Here is a 22,866-nt window from a genome sequence, read left to right as displayed (position 1 = left end):
GGCTCACGTAATCCTCCCACCTCAGTCTCCCAAAGTGTTGAGATGACAGGTGTGAGCCACCATGCTCAGACATAGAGGTAATGGTTCTTAATCTAGTGTGTGCATCAGACTGTCATAGGGAGCTGTTTCAAACAATACACTTAAATTTAGTGCCCCTCCCCACAATATTGACTCATAAAATCTGGATTTCAGGGCATGGGATTGAGGCATGAAAACATTCCCTGGTTAAGAGCCATTTCTTCAGCAATGGTTGGCAGAATATGGAAGCAGTGAAAAGAAACCACTTTTGTTGGTAAATTGTTGGTGAAAGGAGAATAGAAGAAAAAGACTGGAGTTTGAAGATTTTTAGAGTTCAAGAAAATGGGAATATGTAGAGAGGTGAAAAGCCTGCTTGAGTGGTGTGGCGATTGAGCAGGTAATGTTAAGAAGATATAATTGATGGAATACAGTACTGGAGCAGGAGAGAATGGAATTAGTGGGTACCATAAAAAGAGAGGAGAAAAGAGTGAAAAAAGTAAAGGTGGAAATGGGAGAAGCTGAAACAACTCTTTTTAAGGGAAGTTTGTTTGCACACTACTGTTCTTAAGTAGAACTTAAGTAGTCTTGAACTCTTAAATAGAGTGGATTTTTTCAAGTTTAATAATGCTAGCAAATAATAATTTCAGCTATGCCAGCTACCACTAATGGCTACAATTGTATTTTTCTTCAATTTATTTAGAATATTTTTAAAAATTAAGTCTAGACATGCGGTGCTGTAATGCTATTACCCCAGTCCTTGCCATATGACTGTCATATCATAAGTTTCATATGATTTTCATTCAGTTATTCAACAAATATTTGTATGAATGTCAATATCCAGGCAGTCTTCTCAACACTGAGGATACAACAGTGTATAAAACAGTTGTATTTTATTAGACATTTCTGCCTGAGGAGCTCGTATCCTATTTGAGGAAGGCAGATAATAAAATAAATGAGTAAAATTTAATAAATATAAGATATATATAATTTTGTATACATATACACATATATACATATATGTTAAGTGATATGGTGCCACATTCTTTGGAGAAATATAAAGAAGAGAAGGTGAATAGGGGAGGACCTATAGGTATTCATCTATAGGTGAACAGAGCATATTGGAGGGAGGTGATCAGGGAAGACTTCATTGTCAGCAAAGAATTGCAGGAGATCAGAAAACCATTCATTTGGAGGAAGAGCTTTCTAAGCATACGAAAGAGCAATTGTAAAAGTCTTGAGGTGGGTTATTTCTGAGACCTTTTAGCTAAAAAAAGCAAAATAGTTTTTGTGGCTGGAGTAACCTGAATGAGAAGGAGTGAATAATAAAGCATAGAGTAAGACAAGCAAGGAGTGTGGGAATGGTGGGAAGATTGCAAGAAGAGAAAGTTTCCAAATGGGAAGATCAAGAACTACATACTGGCCATGTTCAGTTTGAGATGATTCTTTGGTAATTCAAGTAGAATTCAGGGGATAGGTATGGGTAAACAGGAAACTCAAGGAATGGATCACATCATTATAAGGGAAGAGAAATGGTCATTTGTTTGCTCTTTTCTTGAATTAAAAAACTTTAGTTTTTAGAGCAGTGTTAGGTTCATAGAAAAATTACAAGGAAAGTACAGAGAGTTCCCATATACCCCCTCCTCACATATACAACCACCTGCATTATTAGGACAGTCTGTACCACAGTGGTATATTTGTTGCAGTTTATGAATCTTCAATGACATATCATCATCACCTAAAGATAATTGTTTATATTAGGGCCTACTCTTGGTATTGTAAATTTTATGGATTCGGATGAATATATAACAACATATGCAGTATTGTATTAATATTATGATATGATATAGTTTCACTGCCCTAAAAATTCTCTGTGTTCTTCCTTTTCAATTACCCTTCCTTCCAGCCCCTGGAAGCCACTGATCCTTCCACTATCTCCATAGTTTTTCCTTTTTCAAAATGTTATATAGTTGGAATTATAAAGTATGCAGCCTTTTCATATTGGTTTATTTCATGTAGTAATATTATGTAAGCTTCCTCCATGTTTTTTCATGGTTTAATGGCTTATTTATTTTTAGTGCTTAATAATACTCCATTGTCTGCATGTACCACAGTTCATTCACCTACTAAAAAATATCTTGGTTGCTTCTAAATTTTAGTAATTATAAATAAAGCTATTATAAATATCTGTATGCAGTAATTTTATGTGGATATAGATTTTCAACTCATTTGAATACAAAGAAGTTCAATTGCTAGATCATATGGTAAGAGTATAGTATTCCTCCTCCCCATCCATGGTTTCATCTTCTACATTTCTAGTTAACTAAGGTCAACTATGATCTGAAAATTTTCAGTGGAAAATTTCAGAAACAAATGTCATAAGTTTTCAATTGTGTGCCATTTTGACATGATGAAATCTTACACCATCCTACCACATTCTGCCCAAGACATGAATCATCCCTTTGTCCACAGTATCCGTGCCTTGTATGCCTTTCACTCATTAGTTACTTAGTAGCCATCTAGGTTGTTAGATCAAAAAAACATGGCATGTATAGGAGTTGATACTATCCAAGATTTCAGGTATCCTTTGGGGTCTAGTAATATATTGCCAATGGATAAAGGAGGACTACTTTATGTTTAGTTTTGCAAGAAATTGACAAAGTATCTTCCAGAGTGACTTAGCACTTTTAGTCCCAACAGCAATGGATGAATTTCTGTTGCTCCACTTTCTTGTAAGCATTTGGTGTTGTCCATGTTCTCTGTTTTGGCCATTTTAATAGCTGTGTAGTGCTAGCTCATTCTTGTTTTAACTTGCAGTTCTCTAATGACATATGATGTTGAGCTTTCTGTATGTTTATTTGCTGTTTGTATCCATCTGTATATCTTCTTTGGTGAGGTGTCCAGCTATTCAGTCCATTTTAAAATCAGGTTTGTATTTTTCCTCATTGCTGAGTTTTAAGAGTTGTTTGTATAATTTGGATAATAGTCGTTTATATGATATGTCTTCTGCAAACATTTTCTCATAGTCTGTGGCTTAACTTCTCATATTCTTGACAGTGTATTTTGCTGAGTAGAAGTTTATAATTTTAATAAAATCAAGCTTATCAATCCTTTCATGAATTATACCTTTGGTGTTACAACTAAGAAATCATTATGATATCAGAGGTCATGTAGATTTTTTCCTATGTTCTAAGAGGTTTATAGTTCTGTATTTTACATTTAGGTCTATGATCCATTTTGATATTTTTATGAAGGGTGTGAGGCCCGTATCTAGATTCATTTTTTTTGCATGTCGATGTGCAGTTGTTCCAGCATCATTTGTTGACATGTCTATCTTCATTGTTTTGCCTTTGCTCCTTTGTAAAATATGAGTTGACTATGTGAATGTATCTCTCTATTCTGTTACATTGATCTGTTTGTCTATTCTTTTGCCACTGTCTTTATTACTGTAGTTTTATAGTAATTCTTGAAATTGGGTAGTGTCAGTCCACCAACTTTGTTGTTCTACAATATTGCCTTGGCTATTCTGTATCTGCTGCCTCTCCATATAAACTTTAGAATCAGTTTTTTTTTAAATTCACAAAACCACTTGCTGGGATTTTGATTGGGGTTGCATTGAATTTATAGATCAAGTTGGAGAGAATTGATATCTTGAGACTATTGAGTATTCCTATCTATGAACATGGAATATCTTTTCATTTATTTAGTCTTGATTTTTTTCATCAGTTTTGTGATTTTCACAATGGAGATCTTGCTCATTGCTGATAAATAGGAAGAGAATTGACTTTTATCTATAAATGTTGTATGCTGCAACCTTGCTATTATCACTTATTACTTCCAGGAAGTTTTCTTTAAAGCAATCAATTCTTTGCTGTTTTTCTACATAGACAATCATGTCATGTGTGAACAAAAACAGTTTTACTTCTTCCTTTGCAATCTGTATACATTTTGTTTCTTTTCCTTGTATGATCACATTAGATGGGTTTTCCAGTATGATTTTGAAAATGAGTGGTAAGAGGGGACATCCTTGCCTTTTTTCTGAGCTTGGAGGGAATGCTTCATGTCTTGTACCATGAAAAATGATGTCAGCTGTAGTGTTTTTATAGATGTCCTTTTCCACTTGAGTAAGTTCCCATCTGTTCCTAGTTTGCTGAGATTTTTTTTTTTAAATCATGAATCAGTGTTGGATTTTTGTACTGTGCTTTTTCTGCATATATGGATATCATCGTGTAAATTTTCCCCTTTGGCCTGTTGATGTGATAGAGTACATTAATTGGTTTTTGAATATTGAGCTAGCCTTGCATACTTGTCATATATCTCATTTGATCATAGTGTATAACTTTTTTATATCTCACTTGATCATAGTGTATGATTCTTAATATATGATTGGTGGATACAATTGCTAATATTTTGTTGAGGATTTTTCAATCTATATATATGGGAGATACTGGTCTGTAGTTTTCTTTACTAGTAATGTCTTTGTCTGGTTTTAGTTTTAGGGTAATTCTGGCCTCATAGTACTGCCTTGGCTTCTAACTTCTGGAGCGATTGTAGATAATTGCTATAGTTTATTCCTTAAATGTTTGGTAGAATTCAGCAGTAAACCCATCTGGGTGTGGTGCTTTCTGTTTTGCAGGTTATTAATTACTGTTTCAATTTCTTTAATAAATATAGTCCTATTCACATAGTCTATTTCTTGTGTGAGGTTTGGCAGATTGTATCTTTCTTTCTTTTTTTGTTTTCTTCAAGACAGAGTCTCACTCTGTCACCCAGATTGGAGTGCAATGGCATGATCTTGGCTCACTGCAACCCCCACCTCCCAGGTTCAAGCCATTCTTCTGTCTCAGCCTCCTGAGTAGCTGGGATTACAGGAGCCCACCACTGCACCCGGCTAATTTTTGTGTTTTTAGTAGAGATGGGATTTTGCCATGTTGGCCAGGCTGGTTTCGAACTCCTGACGTCAGGTGAATTGCCTGCCTTGGCCTCCAAAAATGTTGGGATTACAAACGTGAGCCACCATGCCCGGCCGGCAGATTGTATCTTTTAAGGAATTGGTCCATTTCATCTAGCTTATCAAATTTGTGGGCATAAAATTGTTTATAATATTCCTTTATTATCCTTTTAATGTCCATGGAATCTATGGTGATGTCATTTCTTTCATTTGTGATAGTACTTTGTGTCTTCTCTGTTTTTTTCTTAATTACCCTGGCAAGAAGTTTATTGAATTCATTGATCTTTTAAAAAGAAAAACAGCTTTTGTTTTTGTTTATTTTTCCTTATTGGTTTTCTGTTTTCAGTTTCACTGATTTTTGCTTTAATTATTTCTTTTCTTCTACTTACTTTGGGTTTAATTTGCTCTTCTTTTTCTAATTTCCTAAGATGAAAACTTAGACTATTGATTTTAGATCTTTCTTTTTTTCTAATGTAGGCATTCAAGCTGTACATTTCCCTCTAAGCACTAATTTTGCTTCATCCTACAAATTATGTGTGACAAGCTGTATTTTAATTTTCACTTAGTTGAAAATATGTTTTTAATTTCTCTTGGGATTTCTTCTCTAATAATCCATGTGTTATTTAGAGGTATGTAGTTTAATCTCTACATATATATGGGGAGGGTTCCAGCTATCCTTCTGTTATGGTTTTCTAGTTTAATTCCACTGTAGTCTGAGAGCTGACATTGCATAATTTCTATTCTTTTAAATTTGTTAAGATGTGTCTTATGTCCCAGAATGTGATTTGTTTTGGTGAATGTTCCATATGAGCTAGAGAAAAATGTGTAATTTGCTGTTGTTGGATGAAGTAGTTTATATGTCAGTAATATCCAGTTAATTGATGGTATTATCAAAGCTGTTGAGTTCAGCTGTTTCCTTACTCATTGTCTTCAAATAACACTATACCCCTTCATGGGTACAACCTCTTTGTATTGCAACACCTTTCCTACAATGGCAAAGTTATTTGGTTGTCCTGAAAACCTGAGGGACCATAGAAATAATGTTGTCATTGCAAGTTGACTTTTAGAATTTCCTAAGGAAATAACTGTATATATCAAACCTTAGTTCAGCATTTACTGAACACCTTTGGTATGTAAGGGGTGTGTGTGCCAGCTTTACCTTTCTTCTCAAGGTATCATTGGGCATAATGAAATGAGAATCCAAGTGCCAGAGGGCTGGGGTAATCATAGCTCTTAAAAATGCTCAATAATTGCTTTGCTTTTTCCATTATTGTATGGTAATAATTGGTATAGTTATTTTCAACCTCATTCAAATACTGATGATGAATTTTTGATAGCACTTGTTATCTTCTTGAAAGGCTTGACCATTAAATGCACTAGAATTGAAATAACAATTTGAACTTTTAGGCACATTTTTTCAGTGCCTCAGAATTTGGAACCTATAATTTCTTTAGGAGAACATTTTATATTTTAATCTTTGAATTGGAGTAAGTTGTCTATGGTCTGTTTCTTCCCTTCTTTCAAAATTGTGTCTGAGACGTGTGTTTTCTGGAGTCCTAGTTAAGTAAACACCTCCTTTTTCAGTGACAAAGTCTTGTTATTGAAAGCACTTTATGTTCTGTGAATCTCTTCCAATCTGTCTCCAGTGTGCTTGTTCTTCGTGGTTTGGTTTCTAATATTATGCATTCCAACTTTGTAAAAAAAAATCTATATGAGTAACTTACCACAGTAATCCTCTCTGACACGTTTGCTTCAGGGAAAAAGCAGGACAAGTCAGAAACATAAGCCTAGTTTTAAAATTTGCTGTCACTGCAAAAAAGTGAATAGAATATATTCCAAGTTTCTTTTTCTGTATTAGTATTACCTATGGGACCAGAAGAATTATTTTGGCAAGGATATATTTACTTTCCTATGTAATGTCATCCTGCTTCATTATCTTAGTCATTTTTCCTTGGTTTTATCAAAAAAATTGTGGAAGTAAAAAGAGGAAATGTATTTAGGTTTATTAACAGTCTAAAAATACAAATATTTTTGTTGCATTAAATATGAACTATAGTATAAAATAAATACATGTGTTCTTTGAATTTTTTAATTTAATTTTATTTTTTATTGCATTTTAGGTTTTGGGGTACATGTGAAGAACATGCAAGATTGTTGCATAGGTACACACATGGCAGTGTGATTTGCTGCCTTCCTCCCCATCACCTATATCTGGCATTTCTCCCCATGCTTTCTCTGCCCAACTCCCCAACCCCCATGGTCCCTCCTCTATTTCCCCCGACAGACCCTAGTGTGTGATGCTCCCCTCCCTGTGTCCATGTGTTCTCATTGTTCAACACCCGCCTATGAGTAAGAACATGTGGTATTTCATTTTCTGTTCTTCTGTCAGTTTGCTGAGAATGATGGTTTCCAGGTTCATCCATGTCCCTACAAACGACATGAACTCATCGTTTGTGGTGGCTGCATAATATTCCATGGTGTACATGTGCCACATTTTCCCTGTCCAGTCTATCATCGATGGGCATTTGGGTTGGTTCCAGGTCTTTGCTATTGTAAACAGTGCTGCAGTGAACACTCGTGTGCATGTGTCCTTATAGTAGAACAATTTATAATCCTTTGGATATATACCCAGTAATGGCATTGCTATAACATAGTAGATGATAATATTTACTTTTTAAATATTTTATTCTCTAAACTATGAATGTTAACAGTTTATAGCTTGACCTTTGCAAAATTTTGAATAGTCCACTCCTACTGCTGTTGTTGTAGCATTATTTCTTTCCTAATACAGTAGTCATATTTTTTTTTTAACTTTTCTCCCTAGTCTTTCTTGCCTGTCATTAACCCAATCTGGTCATCCATAGATATTGAAAGCTTCCAACCTTCAGGAACCACACCTCACATTACTCCTAGAAAGCCCCATCTAACCCTACAGATTAAACTGTTCAATTTTTTCTTTTCTTTTCTTTTTTTTTTTGAGACAGAGTCTCACTCTCTGGCCCAGGCTGGAGTGCAGTGGCACCATCTCAGCTCACTGCAACCTCCACCTCCTGGGTTCAAGTGATTCTCCTGCATCAGCTTGCTGAGTAGCTGGGACTACAGGTGCCCGCCACCACATCTGGCTAATTTTTGTATTTTTAGTAGAGACAGGTTTCACCATATTGGCCAGGCTGGTCTCAGACTCCTGACCTTGTGATCCATCTACCTTCGCCTCTCAAAGTGCTAGGATTACAGGTGTGAGCCACTGCACCTGGCCAAACTGTTCACTTTCGAAGGTTGTTTATGCCTAATCTTTCTTCTATTTTTTTTTTCTTTTTGTGTTCCTCATTTGTATTTCAGTTCTTTACCTTCTAGCTGAGGCTAGTTCTCTGCCAGAATCTCAGCCCCATTAACCAGGGGCCAGAGTATCCATATTGTCTTTGTCTACTTGGTGTCTGGTTGGTTCCCATTACCAGGAATCAGGATGCTGAATATCCCTAGAATCCATGCCACTGTAGTGGGTGGACCCTAGTCTACTTCAACTGGGCTGTCAAGAGGAAAAGGATGTTAGAATCCTGAGCAGACTGGGAGGGGACCTGGAGCAAATCTTGTGTTAAAATGGGGTTTTGTTTTTCTTCTGGGACCCAAACCCACTCTTGACAATTCTGTTCTTCACATGAGAGTATAGTGATTGTTAATTATTCCGAAGATTGCTCAAATTATTTTTTCCTCTCATCTGTTGAGCAATTCCTGGCCATATGGATTATCTTCCTTAGTAATATGAATGACAGCAATAATAATAACCATGCTATGTTGCATCAAATATTTTATTTTTGTTATTTTTATTACCCTGTTAGGTATATGGTATTTATCCCCACTATCTAATAAGTACACTGCAGTTCAAAGAGTAAGTGCCCAAGCTCATTTTGGAGGTATATAAAAGAACTGAAATATCAAATCAGGTTTCTCTGATATTAAAGCATGGAGGTTTTTTTTTTTTTTTTTTTAGGAGACCCATTGCATGAAGCATAGTTTTGGGCTGTCTCTTCTCATTCTCAGTTTCACACAGTAAGACTTTGTGTTTACAAAGATAAAACATTACTATGCATGCATTTCATGCATCTAGCATTATGATCTAACATGGATTAGTGGTTAATGAACATTAACTAAAGTAATGAGAGGAGACTCTAAATTTTTTAGAAAGGGTACTCTCCCTGTGTTTAACACAGTAGCAGGCATATGATAGGTGCTAAAAAATGTTTGTTGAATTGATGAGATCACCTACTCAAGTATTGTTGAATTAATATTATCCACTATACCTTTCCGTTAAAAGAGATGGCAGTGAATTTAAGTAGTTGAGTCTGATCCAGTTGTCTAGTAAAGGAAAAGATCAGTTTAAATGGATGCTTTTTTTCTTTGGATGCCTGAAAGTGTAGTTGATATTATATGATGAACGCTACTTCCAAAAGAAGGCTGTCACTTACCTGCTTCATCTTACTTGACCTGTGAGTCATTCACCCCCAAAACTTCTTTCTTGACTTTTGCCCCTTCCTTGGTTAATGCCATTAATTTCCACAACCTCAACCTCATTCTTCACACTGAAAATTCTCACATCTCTACCCAGTCAAAAATTTTCCCTGAAGATCCAGAGGCATATACATGATTGCCTATGTTAAACTAAACTGTCTAAAACAGAACAGCTCCCCACTGCCTAACACCCCACCTATATGTCTGCTTTTTCTCCTTTTATTCTCATATTGTTAAATAGGAAGAAGGTTCTGTATTCAGGATAAAGACTTCTGGATCCTGGGTATAAACAGGAATGTGACCACATGGAGTTCCCTTTGCCACTCCTTTGGAGAAATCACAGTCCTGATGCTAGAGTTAAGGCCCCTGTATTAAGGAGCTAATGGTAGTCTATATCACCCCCTCTGAAAAAGTTTCAGCTTTTTATTGCTTTTCTGTTAACCATCTACTCCTCCTTGCTGATACAAGCAGGGAAGGTAAGAAAGTGAGCCCACTTTCTCATTACCTCCTTTCTCCAGCATATATGAGCGAATGCAATCTGATTATCATTTACAGGCTCACATCCCAAACTCATTTTAAATGCAAGTCTTGAGATTAAAACCATTTTGCCTTTTATCTAACATTGGATTGACTGCAATAATCATGTGATTAGTAGATTACTTTGGGAGTTTATACTGCACTGTAAGTTTAGCATATCCCAGTGTAGCCCATAATTAGTGAAGGCAAAAATATTCTCTTGAATTTTTATTGTAGTTTCATGTCCACAGAACTCTCTCAAGGTTTGCATGGATTTTTTTCCCCATTCTCCATTTTTTTCTTAGCTGGATAATAGGCCATAAATTATTTATGAATTCTTTTTCCTGTTTCTTCCCATCTTCCCAGAGGACTTGCCCAGTGACATTGTAGAGTTAACTCTCACCTCCCTCTCTGGGCGTATCCATGGTTTAATCCTTCTTGTGCTGTAGTTACTGGACTTCAACTGATGTTTTTAATATTTTTTCCTGTTACATTGCTACAATGGCATGTGATTTTGCTTCTCTTTTTTCCCATCATCACACACGTGGCAGGACCAATTTGTCTGAAACAGTATATGAATTGTCTTCAAACAGTCTTAATTAAGTCAGATGTCTGTGTAAATTGTTGGCAAATAAATCTTCAGCATTCCCTTCCTACATATAGTCATATTAAGTAGAACTTTATAAGAGGCATTGCATTTTTTTATTCCAAAAATGTTTAATATAGCTCTATATGTAGTATCGGCAGAAACTATGAATCGTATTAAGATGGCCAAAAGTTAATGAACTTCTAGCCTCCATTTTGGTGTAGGTAAATTTTAGTTGCTATATAATAACCTGTTGTCTGTATGTCCATATCTACATTTGAGGAAATGTGATTAAAACTCATTTTGTTGGAGGTTCTCCAGCCAGCCAGGGTTAAAGCAGAGTATCTCAGAGAGCTCTGACTTGATCTTAGTTTACAGCTTAGGTTCTAGCACTTTCTTGGGTAGATGTCTCTCATTGTAGTGCCCCTTTGGCTTTAGAACCATTGCTTTTGATTTGACCAGAAGCAACAGTATTATTTTCAGAGTATTACAAGACCTTAAGAGTATCCTTCTGTGGGAACAAGAGTGTGTGGTTAGGTAGTACAAGTGCTTCCTTCACTGTGCATAGCAATATTCTTCCACAAATAGGTCCCCTACTTCAGGGGTCCCTGTATTTTGAGTGATTAATTGCATTAGTCTTTATGGTAGGTGACAGGATATTCTGTTAAAAGCTTCATGCTTTCCCTACCTATCCCTACCCTACTATCGCTTTCCTTTAACTAATTCAAGTCTCAGTGGGGACTTAAAAATTTTTGAAATTAAATGTCATTCTAATACTTCTGGCTCACAGAAAATCAGGTAAGTTCAGCATATTACAGAACAGCCTTGCTGGGCAGCACTCTGGCAACTTTGCACAACTTAGCATAGGATATGGGGGCAATGCTTGACTGTAGTCTGACTCAAGTCTTAGTGAAATGCCCTGCAGTTCTGGCTAGAGCAAGGAAGATAAAAAGCCTGGTGAGGCGCTGCCATGAGAGAGTTTCATATCCCTATCATGTAGGAAACTGTCATAACACCATTTCTCACCCATTTTCTAGTTTCAGTTGAATTCAGAACTTTCCATCTTATACCCTGTGTGGGATACAACTGCAGGGTTCTATATAAGCCTATGAATTTTTTTAGATTTAGTTTAGAGATGGCTCTTCAGCTGCAGCATGATCCATTGCTTGGCCCATCTGTCATGTGTATCTTCTAGTTTATTGTCATGATGTGAGACGGGGGACTTGGGGAACTGATACCATGCTGATTTAACTTTTGATGTCTATGTAAATAATCAGTTGTCTGAATTCATCTGGGCCCAATTTCCTTTACCAGCCAAATCAATGGAAGTATGGTAAGCCAACCTAACAGCTGTATTATTAATACTTGTGGCCCTGTTAGCCACCACTTTGCTGCTTTGGGAATGTTTGACTGTGTAACACAGTGGGACTCTTATTGACCAAACACCCAGCTAGTATATGTATTATGGGATATTCCTTGAGCCTTGTACTTGTCTCTGGGTAGAATGGAGTCCACATTTTGGCAGGTGGACAGAGGCCAGGGCTGTATCTCAGAATTACTCAGAATTGCTTTTTTCATTGTCAGTCCAAGGAAGATAGCAAGACCAACTCATTGGAAAGTCTTATTTACACAATTAGAAGGGCCATACCAGTTCTGAAGCTTCCCTCACACACACAACTACCTGAGTGTGGTAAGAAAGGAAGCATAATGACATTGTTTGGGCCTACTCAGAATGGTGCACTTTGAATATGTGGTTGCTTCCTGCTCATCAATCCTGTGGTCTCTTTAGTCTATGGTGTTTTGTGTTTCAAAGAAACCAAATGTTTCACCATGTAAGCATCTGTAAAACGTTTATATTTTGGCATAATAAGTGGAAAAAATAGAAGACAACATGGAGAGTAATCTCTAAATTATACATTTTTGTAAAAAAATCTCCAATATTTATTGATTTTGCATTATATTCCTTTCTAATATTGGCATTTAGGGCATTGTTGCCTTCTAAGCACTGTTTTAACTGTATTAGTAGATTTCGTTTTATATTTTTATTACTATTTAGTTCAAAATTTTGTCTATTTTTTCTTGTAATTTATTCTTTAATCCCATGATTAATTTACAGTTGTGTTTTTACTGTCCAAATATGTAGGGTTTTCCTAGTTTTCATGTAGGTAAATTTAAGAGGAAAATGTTAACACAGCAGATCTGTGTTAACATTCAGCAGTTCTCCTTTGTATTTTCAAGGGAACTTGGAAACATGATTGACTCTTGACCAGCCACTGGGAATGTGGCCCTTTGGAAGTCTTTTATGTAAACAGTGGATTTTTTTTTCTACACCTGGAGCAATGGACTATGTTGTAGGTACCTTTCTGTTAAAATTGCTTTGTACTAACATCAAGATTGATAAGGTATATCTGGTTTCTAAGTCTTGGTTATTATGGCTGGTCAAATAGCTGGATATGCCTATATGACCAGCCCTCTATAAAAGCCATGAATGCTAAGACTTAAATGCTCTTATGTTCTTCTTCAGAGATATTCTAGATATGTACCTATATTGCACTACTAGAGAGAAAGGCATAAAAAGCCTATGTCTGACCTCTCTGGGTTTTACCCAATGCATATCATTTTCCTGATGCTTTTACTTTGTTCCTTTTGCTGTAGTACATTTTAGCCTTGAGTATAAGCGGATATTGAGTCCTGATGTACCTCGAACTTGTGGGTGGTCCTGGGTTCCCCAAAACTGTATTCTAATTTAATTTTATTGTGGTCAGAGAACATACTCCATATGATTTCTTTGTTTTTAATGTTGAGACTTGTTATATGGCCTAGAGTATGATCTTTTCTGCTAAATGTATCACGTTCCCTGAAAAGAATGTGTATTTTGCCATTACTGGATGTATTGTTCTATAAATACCAATTAGATAAAAGTAGCTGATAGTGTTCAGGTCTTCTATGTCTTGCTGATTTTGTTTTTCTACTTCAATTAATTGCTGAGACAAGATTGTTAAAATCTCTAGTTATGATTGTGGAATTATGGATTTCTGCATTCAATTCTGACAGTTCTTGTTTCATGTATTTTAAAATGCTGTTATGGGATCCATATGCATTTGGCGTGATGCTTTTCTATTGAATTGACCCTTTTATCATTATGAATTGTCCTTCTTTATCCCTCATAATACATTTGGTTTTTATATTTGCCTTCTGTATTAATGGCCATGCTGGCCTTTTACTTAACTCTTTTCAAGATGTATCTTTTCCATCCAACCTGCACTCTTGACCCATCTGTATATTTATATTTAAAATAAATATATTATAAACAGTATATAGTTACTTTGATTTTTTAAAGTTTTTACCTTCTGACAATCTCTGCCTTTTTAACTGAAATCTACATCAGTAATTTTTAATATAACTGCCAATGTAGTTAGGTTTAGACCTAACATATGTTTTTGTTTTCTACTTGCCTCTTCTGTCTTTTATTTCCTCTTTTTGAGCTTTTTTTAGTATCTGAAAATGTTTTCACTGTTCTATTTTGTTTTTTCCCATTGATACTCTATTTTTTTCTTTGCACTATTTTTTTTATAGTGGCTGCCCTAGAAATTATAAGACACAGTCATAACTTTCATGGTCCACTTACTTAATAATGTACTATTTTAAGTACAATATGGAAATCTTACAAATTTACAGGCCCACATCCCTATTCTTTTGATTATAGTGATTATATGTAAAACAAACTCCCCTCTACTCATGCAGCCCACAAAACACTATTATCATTTTACTTTTAAACAGTTATTTAGTTTATAAATAGGAAAAAAAGGATAAAATAGTATTTTGCATTTACTCCACGATTTACCTTTTCTGATTCTCTTCATTCATTTTTGAGTATCCCAATTCCATTTGGTATCATTTCTCTTCTATTTAAATAACTTCTAGCATTTCTTATAGTGCAGGTTGCCCAACGAGGAATGCTTTTAGTTTTATGTAAAAATATCTTTATTTCACTTTCATGCTCCAGTGATATTTTTGCTGAATATAAAATTTTGGGTTAATATTTTGTGTTTTTAAGGCTTTAAAGATGTTTTAACAGTTTTTCAGCCCTTCATTTTTTTAAGTTTAAAATTTAATTGATGAAAATTTCATAGATATGTGGTAAGAGATGTTTTAAAATATGTATACATTGTAAGATTGCTAAATTGAGCTAATTAACATATATGTATTACCTCACATATCATTTTTGTGGTAAAATCACTTAATAACTACTTCCTCAGCATTTTTCAAGTACATAGTGCATTGTTATTAACTATAGTCACCATGTTGTACAGTACACCTCTTGAATTTATTCCTACTGTCTAACTGAAATTTTGTATCATGTGACCAACATCTCTTTGATTTTCCCCCACCCAGTTCCTGATAACCACCTGATATGGTTTGGCTGTGTCCCCACTGAAATCTCATCTTGAATTGTAGCTCCCATAATCCCCATGTATCATGGGAGGGACCTGGCAGGAGGCAACTGAATCAAAGGGTGGGTCTTTCCGATGCTGTTCTCCTGATAGTGAATTAGTCTCATGAGATCCGATGGTTTTATAAAGGGCACTTCCCCTGCACATGCTCTCTTGCCTGCCACATGCCTTTGCTCCTCCTTTGCCTTCTGCCATGATAGTGAGGCCTCCCCAACCATGTGGAATTGTAAGTCCCTTAAATCTCTTTTTCTTTATGAATTACCCAGTCTCAGGTATGTTTTTATTAACGGCAAAATAACAGACTAATATACCACCATTTACTCTCTGTTTCTATGAGTTCAACTTTTTTAGATTTCATATAAGTGAGATTATGTGATATTTAACTTTCTGTGCTTGGCTTATTTCACTTAACGCCCTTCAGGTTTATCCATGTTGTTGCAAATGACAGGAAATCCTTTCATTTTGAAGGCTGAATAGTATTTCATTGTGAGTACATACACGTTTTCTTTATCTGTTTATCTGCTGAAGGACACTTAGATTGATTCCATATCTTGGCTATTGTGAACAATGCTGCAATGAATATGGGAGTTAGGATATCTCTTTGACATTCTGATTTATTTATTTTTGGATATATATCCCATAGTGGAATTGATGGCAACAGTGGTCCACCTAGAGCAGCTGCTGCCATGACACCAGCTGCAGTAGGGGAGGTACAGCTAGGGCTGCTCACTCCATGGAGCCAGCAGGGGCTGGGAGTAGGCAGGAGCTCTGCCCTCCCAACACAACTATAGCCACCCAAGTTATGGCTGTGGACCCAGGCCTCCCTGTGCCCTTGGGGCTGGGAGCAGACAGGAGCCCTATTCTCCCAGGCCCAGCTGTAGTTGCCCAGCCATGTTTGGGGACCCAGGAATCTCTGTACTCTTGGTGGTCTGGGAAGGCCCCCCTATGCCTCTGCAGGCTTAGAAGTACCTGCTGCTGCTGCCTGGCCTTTGCCTGCTCCTGGTGCCCACTCTGATCTCAGAGCAAAGTTGAGGCTGAGCCCAGGCACTGTTGCAACTGACCAGGTGGATGCCAACAAGCATGGGAGGGTGGCCAAGGGGCAGCTGAGGGCAGCTTGGTGCTGGCCTGCAGGCGTCCCTCAGGACAAACAGCCTGGATGCCATGAATGATGGCAGGAGGCAGATAGACTTCTGGGTAGAAAGGGTCAGATCACTGGTGAAGCCCCACCTTCAAGCCAGGGAAGGCCTGAAACCAGGGCGCCAGGCTGTCAGTCCCACAGACTGGAGTGGAACTAATGGTGCTTTTTCCAGCCTACCCTTGGCCACTCATGGACCAGTCAGCTTGTACTTCCTACCCTCTGAAGCATATGAAAACCCTGGACTCAGACTTGAGGAAAGGATGGGATGTCCAGCTGTGGAGAGGAGCTGCCCACCCCAAGGTCTCCTCTCTGCTGAGAGCTGAACACTAATCAAGACACCCTGCCTGTGGAGAGGACTTACCCAATGTAGGTCTCCTCTGAGCTGTTCTGTTGCTCAATAAAGCTCCTTTTTGCCTTGCTCACTCTCCACTTGTCCATGTACCTCATCCTTCTTGGATGCAAGAGAAGAACTTGGGACCCACCAATGGCAGGGCAAAAAGAGCTGTAACACAAACAGGGCTGAAACACACCCCTTGCTCAACATGTTGTAGGCAACAAGGAGGAGAGAAGAGAGGAGAGAAGAGTTGCTTCCCTTCAGGTAGCCCGGACCTAAAAGTTCCCTGCGCCAGGGCTGTGACACCCTGTTTGGGGCTCTGCAGTTCCTGGCATTTCCAAGTTTCTGGGTGCCACTGCATTCCCTGGTGCCAACTGTGGAAGCTGCTTGCAGTACGCCTGGTCCAGCTGCAGCCTTGCAGGAAGCCAGTGACCATGCCAGCTCCTGGACCTTCCAGCCCCACTACAGCCAGCATGCCTGGCTATGCACAGTGGCTGGACCCTACATTTGTTCACACACCTCTCGCCACTCCATGCCTGGCTTGCCCTTGGCAAGCATGGGAGCCTCGCTGGTAGCGTGAGCGGAGTGCAGTCTGCCAGGCTGAATAGGTGGAATGAGCTCTGCAGGCCCTAGCAAAACTCAGGCAAACATGCCACTGGCCACAGAGGTTTCTGGCTGGTGAAGCAATGCTGCAAGAATTCTGTGACAAAATTGCTAGATCGTATGGTAGTAGTTTTTAAATTTTTTGAGGAATCTCCATTCTGTTTTCCAAACTGGCTATACTAATTTACATTTTCACCAATAGTGTTGAAGGTTTCACTTTTCTTCACATCTTTACCAACACTTCTTGTCTTTTACCATTTTGATATGTGCTAATAAGTGTGGGGTATATCTAGTTGTGGTTTCAACTTGCATTTCCCTTAGTGATGCTGAGCATTTTTATATACTTGCAGACCATTTGTAGTCTTTGAGAAATGTCTGTCAGGTACTTTGCCCATTTATAATTTAATTTATTTATTTTTGAGATGGAGTCTTATGCTCTTGCCCAGGCTGGAGTGCAGTGGCACAATCTCAGCTCACTGCAACCTTTTCATCCCGGGTTCAAGTAATTTTTCTGCTTCAGCCTCCTAAGTAGTTGGAATTACAGGTGCCCACCAGCACGTCCAGCTAATTTTTTTGTATTTTTAGTAGAGACAGTTTCACTTTGTTGACCAGGCTGGTCTTGAACTCCTGACCTTAAGTGATCCACCTGCCTCAGACTCCCAAAGTGCTGGGATTACAGGGTTGAGCCACTGTGCCCAGCTAACTTTGCCCATTTTTAAATTGGACTATTTATTTTCTTGCTATTGAGATATTTGAGTTCCTTATGTATTCTGGCTATTAACTCCTTATCAGATGTATAGTTTGCCAATATTTTCTCCCATTCCATGGGCTATCTCTTCATTCTGTTTATTGTTCCCTTGGCTGTCCAGAAGCTTTTCAGTTTGATGAAATCTAATTTGTCTATTTTTGTGCCTTTGTTGCCTGTGCTTTTGGTGCTATAAGCAAAAACTATTGCCCAGACCAATGCCGTGGAACCTTCCCTTTATGTTTTCTACAAGTAGATTTATAGTTTCAGGTCTTGCCTTTAGGTCTTTAATCCATTTTGAGTTGATTATTGTATATGGCGTGATATAATGGTCCAGTTTCACTCATTTGCATTTGGATATCAGTTTTCCTATCACCATTTTATTGAAGAGACTCTCCTTTTCCCATAATGTGTTCTTGGTCCCTTTTTGCAAAACCAATTGACCATTAAATATATGGGTCTGTGTCTAGGCTCTCCATCCTGTTCCATTTGTCCATGTGTCTGTTTTTATGTCAGTAAAATATAGTTTTTATTACTTTAGCTTTGTAGGATATTTTGAAGTCAGGTACTGTGATGTGTCAAGCTTTTTTTTTCCCCACTCAAGGTTGCTTTGGCTAGTGTAGGTCTTTTGTAGTTCAACATGAATTTTAGGATCATTTTCTCTATTTCTGTGAAAAATGTCATTGAAATTATTCCTAAGTGGGTTTTTGTTGTTGTTGTTGTTGTTTTGTAGCAACTGGAAATGGGATTGTTTTCCTGATTTATTTTGTGGGCAGTTCGTTATTACTGTATGACAATACTACTTACTTTGATATGCTGATTTTGTATCCTGTAGCTATTAGTTTTAATGAAATTTGTTTATTACTTACAATAGTTTTTTGGTAGAGTTCTTCAAGTTTTCTCTATATAAGATCATTTTATCTGCAGATGGTTTTTTATTTTCTGATTTTCATACCTTTTGTTTTTTTCTCTTGCCTAATTGCTCTGGCTAGGATTTCCAGTTCTATTTTGAATAGAATTTTTGAGATTGGGTGTCTTTGTTCCAGATCTTAGAGGAAAAGCTTTCAACTTTTTATCACTGAGTATGCTATTAGCTGTGGGCTTGTCATGTATGGCCTTTATTGTATTGAGATGCATTCCTCTATATCTAATTTGTTGAGAGTTTATCAGGAAATGATGTTAAATTTTATCAAATGCTTTTCTGTACATATTGAGATGATCATATAGTTTTTGTCTATCATTCTGTTAATATAGTGTGTCATATTTATAGCTTTCCATATGTTGAATTGTCCTTGTGTTTCAGGAATATATTCCATTTGTTCTGGTGAATAACCTTTTAAATATGCTATTGAATTCAGTTTGCTACTATTTTGTTGAGTATTTTTGCATTTGTGTTCATCAGGGATATTGGTCTGTAATTTTATTTTCTTTAGTGTCTGTGATCCGTAGTTTCTGATGAGAAGTTAAGCATTAATTGAACTGTGTTTTTGACTGTGATATCATTTTTCTTTTGCTGCTTTCAAGGCTATTCCTCTTTGATTTACAGTGGTTTATTTTTTACCTCAGAATGGGCTTCTCTGTATTTATTTTACTTCAAAATCATTTTGTATCTATTCATTTCATTGCTATCTTTCCCAAATGAAAAATTTGGGAAATTTTCATTTATTGTTTCTTCACATATATTTTATGTCCCATTCTATCAATTCTACTGGTATACTAAATTTACTTATATATGACAGATATCATCTATTAAGTTTTTGAGCTTCTGTTCAATTTGTTTCATTTTTTTCTCTATTCTTCAACTTATGTAATTTCTGTTGATCTGTCTTTGAGTTCACTTATTCCTGTCATGTCCATTTTGCTGTTAAATCCATCTAGTGGTTTTTTCCAAAAATCATATTTTGTATTTTAAAATTTCCTTTTTTATTGCCTTTATTTCTCTGCTGAGGCTTCCTGTTTCTCTACTGAGGTTTTCATGAATTGATAAATCCAAGGTCTCTGTCATAATTGAGGTTGGTTCTGATGTTCTGCCTCATCAAACCATGTCTTTTTACGTTTTAGTATGCCTTGTGATTTTTTTTTTTTTGTCAAAAGCTGGAAACGATGTATTGGGTAAAATAAATTAAGGTGAAAAGACATTTAGTGTAATGTTTTAGGTTTATTTGGTTAGGGATTTGGCTGTGTTTAGTGTTTTCTGTAGCTGTGTCAGGAAATAAAATTTGCTCTGCTTTTTTTTTTTTTACTTCCCTGTTATCTTTGAGTTCCTGTAGCAACTTTTTCTTAAGATGTGAGATATAAAATTATTTCTGTTGTATCCCCTTGTTATACAGGATCCCTATTGATGTTGTAAAGTATAGGGAGAGAAGTGTTCTATAGTCCTATGATTGGGTCTCAGTCTTTTAATGAGCCTCTGCCCTAGACTGACCTTTGCAAGTACTTCTCAGTTTTGCTTTATTTTTCCCACCTTAGGTGAAATAGGAAGGGTAAATGGGGAAGGGAATTGGGCATTTGCTTCTTCCAGGTCAGTTAGGGTCTGCTAAATCCCCAGTTGGTTATGTTCTAGTAATACAATTGGCCCTCTGGATCCATGAGTTACACTTGCACAGATTCAACCAATGATGGATGGAAAATATTTGGGAAAAAATCAATAAAGAATAACAATGCAATAATATAAAATAACACAAATAAAAATTACAGTATAGGAACTATTTACATAGCATTTATATTGTATGAGGTATTATAAGCAATCTAGAGATGATTATAAGTATATGGGAGGATGTTCATAATTTATGTGCAAATACAACACCATTGTATTTAAGGGACTTGAGTATCTCTGGATTTAGATATCCATGGATACTCAAGAACCACTATAGTTTCCCTTGAGGGCAGACCTTGTTAAGAAAGAGGATGTTCCTGAGTGTTTCATAAAATGGCTGCTTTTTCACTCTCCCTGTCTGAAGCCCGAGATAATCTTTCTTTAATCTTTACTGTAAGAACCTGATATGGCTGCTGGAGCGAAAACTCATAAAAGTGGATATAGGGCTAAGATTGGGCCTCCCTGGAGTTTCCAACTCTCAAACTACAGTTTATGTTTTCTTACCCTGGTACTGGTTCTGGAGTTTTCTCCTGGGCTTCTGCTTCAGAAAGTTGGATTTTCTATATCTGCCTGTCTGTCTCTATAGTTTTAGGGGCAGTAGCTTGCCCTGAAATTACAATTTATGATGGAAGTAGGAAGAGTTGTTAATTTTCAGTTTCATTAGCATTTTTCTTGTGAGGATAAGAGTGATAACTTCCAAGCTCCTTACATTCTGGACCAGAAAATGAAAGTCAGGTTTTCATGAATTAGAAATATGTCTATTTGTATTTCACTGATGATACCAGTTTAAAATCTTCATGTAACTTCCAGTATCTGGTTCATCATAGAGTTGTACTACATTGATTTTTTTTTCTGTTTATAGTGTGTTCTATTTTCTTTATTCTTTGTATTCTGTGTACTTTTGGGTTATATCTTAGATATTATGAATTTTAAATTGAGGAGATTCTGGACTATGTTGTTTTCACCCAGAAAGTATTGTTTCCTCTGTTTTAGCATCTAGTTTTGTTGGCTGGGCTTGAACAGCTAACTCTATTCCTTTGCAACAGCTCTTATCTTCATTCAGATCTTTTGTTTTTGGATGGGCTGCTGAAAGTCTGGATTGTATAAGCATGGTTCACTGTTTAGTCAGAAATGTGAGTAGGCAGAGCTTAAGGATCCACTCTTTAGCTCTTTGTCGTCAGTGATCATGATTTCTGGAATCTGTTTGGGTTTTTTGTTTTTGTTTTTTAGGCCTAAGTGACTGGATTTTTTTTTGTACAGTTACCCACTTTGGCTGTGCATATTTTGTACCTAGTACTAGACTAACACCATATACTCTCTTGCAAGTGACTATACCAACTCTACCAGTATGTCTTTTTCTCTTCACTCACCAGTACTCTCAGGGTGGCAGCTTTAGTCTCAGTTTAGAATTGTTCTCTTGCTTTGTATCTGTTACACAGGAACATGGTTCAGGGTTCAATGTGTGTGAACAGAGTTTAGGAATTCCCTCCCTGGCTCTCTTCCTTCTAGTATTCCCCACACTCATCAGCATTTTTCAACTTTTCTGATTTCCTAGGACAAAAAAAAGCGGATTTTCTTGCCTGTGTGTACCCCCTTCTCCACTAGCTGTTCTTCACCACAATGGCTGCACTTAGCCCAGATTTAAGTCTCCAATCCTCCTAGCAGTTGTGGGTTCCTCATCTGAATCTGTGTGTTTCTGTTCATTGTCCAGTACCTTAAGTTCATTTCTGTTTCTATTATATCCATGTTTTATAGTTATTTTCTCTGTGTGTAATATATATATATGCTGATGAGGGAGAGGATCCTATAGGTTCTGAGTTCATCATGCCCAGAAATGGAACGTTTTCAGGAATATTTCCTTGAGGACAAAAAATCTCCTCTGCTTTACTGAATAATCTCTCTTAGAAACCAGGACTATGTGGTCCCTCAGTGACTTTTGGTAAGGTAGAATCTTGTGATATCCCAGCCTCTTGATTTCCATACACCAGGGAGTAGGGGAGGGGGACATTGTAGAGACAATCAGAACAATGGAGGCTATGAGCAACCTATATAATCCCACCTCCCTCTGTTATACTGAAATTTGAATAACTTTTCACAGAATCTGGAAATTTTTTGTTAACCTAGTTAGGACTTTTTTGAGACGAATGCTCATTTCTACTATTCTTAATACAATGCCTGTCACAAAGTTAGGTATTCAGTTAATACTAGTTTAATCTATTAGGGGTTCACTTTAAATTATTCACTAAATGTGAATGTTTTGTTTATCTCAGAAATAAGATGATTAAATAAAATATTTGCATATTTTTCATCTTACATTCATGTTGATAAACAGCCAACATATTTCAAGTCATTTTGTATAAAAGATTAATCTGTCCATGATATACTTTGTTATATAAAGAGCTATCTAAATGAATAGTTTTGG

The 22,866-nt window shown here is 36.8% G+C and overlaps 1 protein-coding gene across 5 annotated transcripts in view; it reads left to right on the top strand.

Annotated features, from left to right (window-relative positions):
* The window catches only part of PRRG1 (proline rich and Gla domain 1), a 93,780-nt gene that overhangs the window by 5,486 nt on the left and 65,428 nt on the right, over positions 1-22,866 (top strand). The gene's annotated exons all lie outside the window — the stretch shown is intronic.

This window comes from Callithrix jacchus, chromosome X (genome assembly GCF_049354715.1).
Source record: "Callithrix jacchus isolate 240 chromosome X, calJac240_pri, whole genome shotgun sequence".
NCBI classification, from domain to species: domain Eukaryota; kingdom Metazoa; phylum Chordata; class Mammalia; order Primates; family Cebidae; genus Callithrix; species Callithrix jacchus.
Note: the sequence above shows the minus strand (reverse complement) of the source record. Positions and strands in the feature narration are given on the sequence as shown.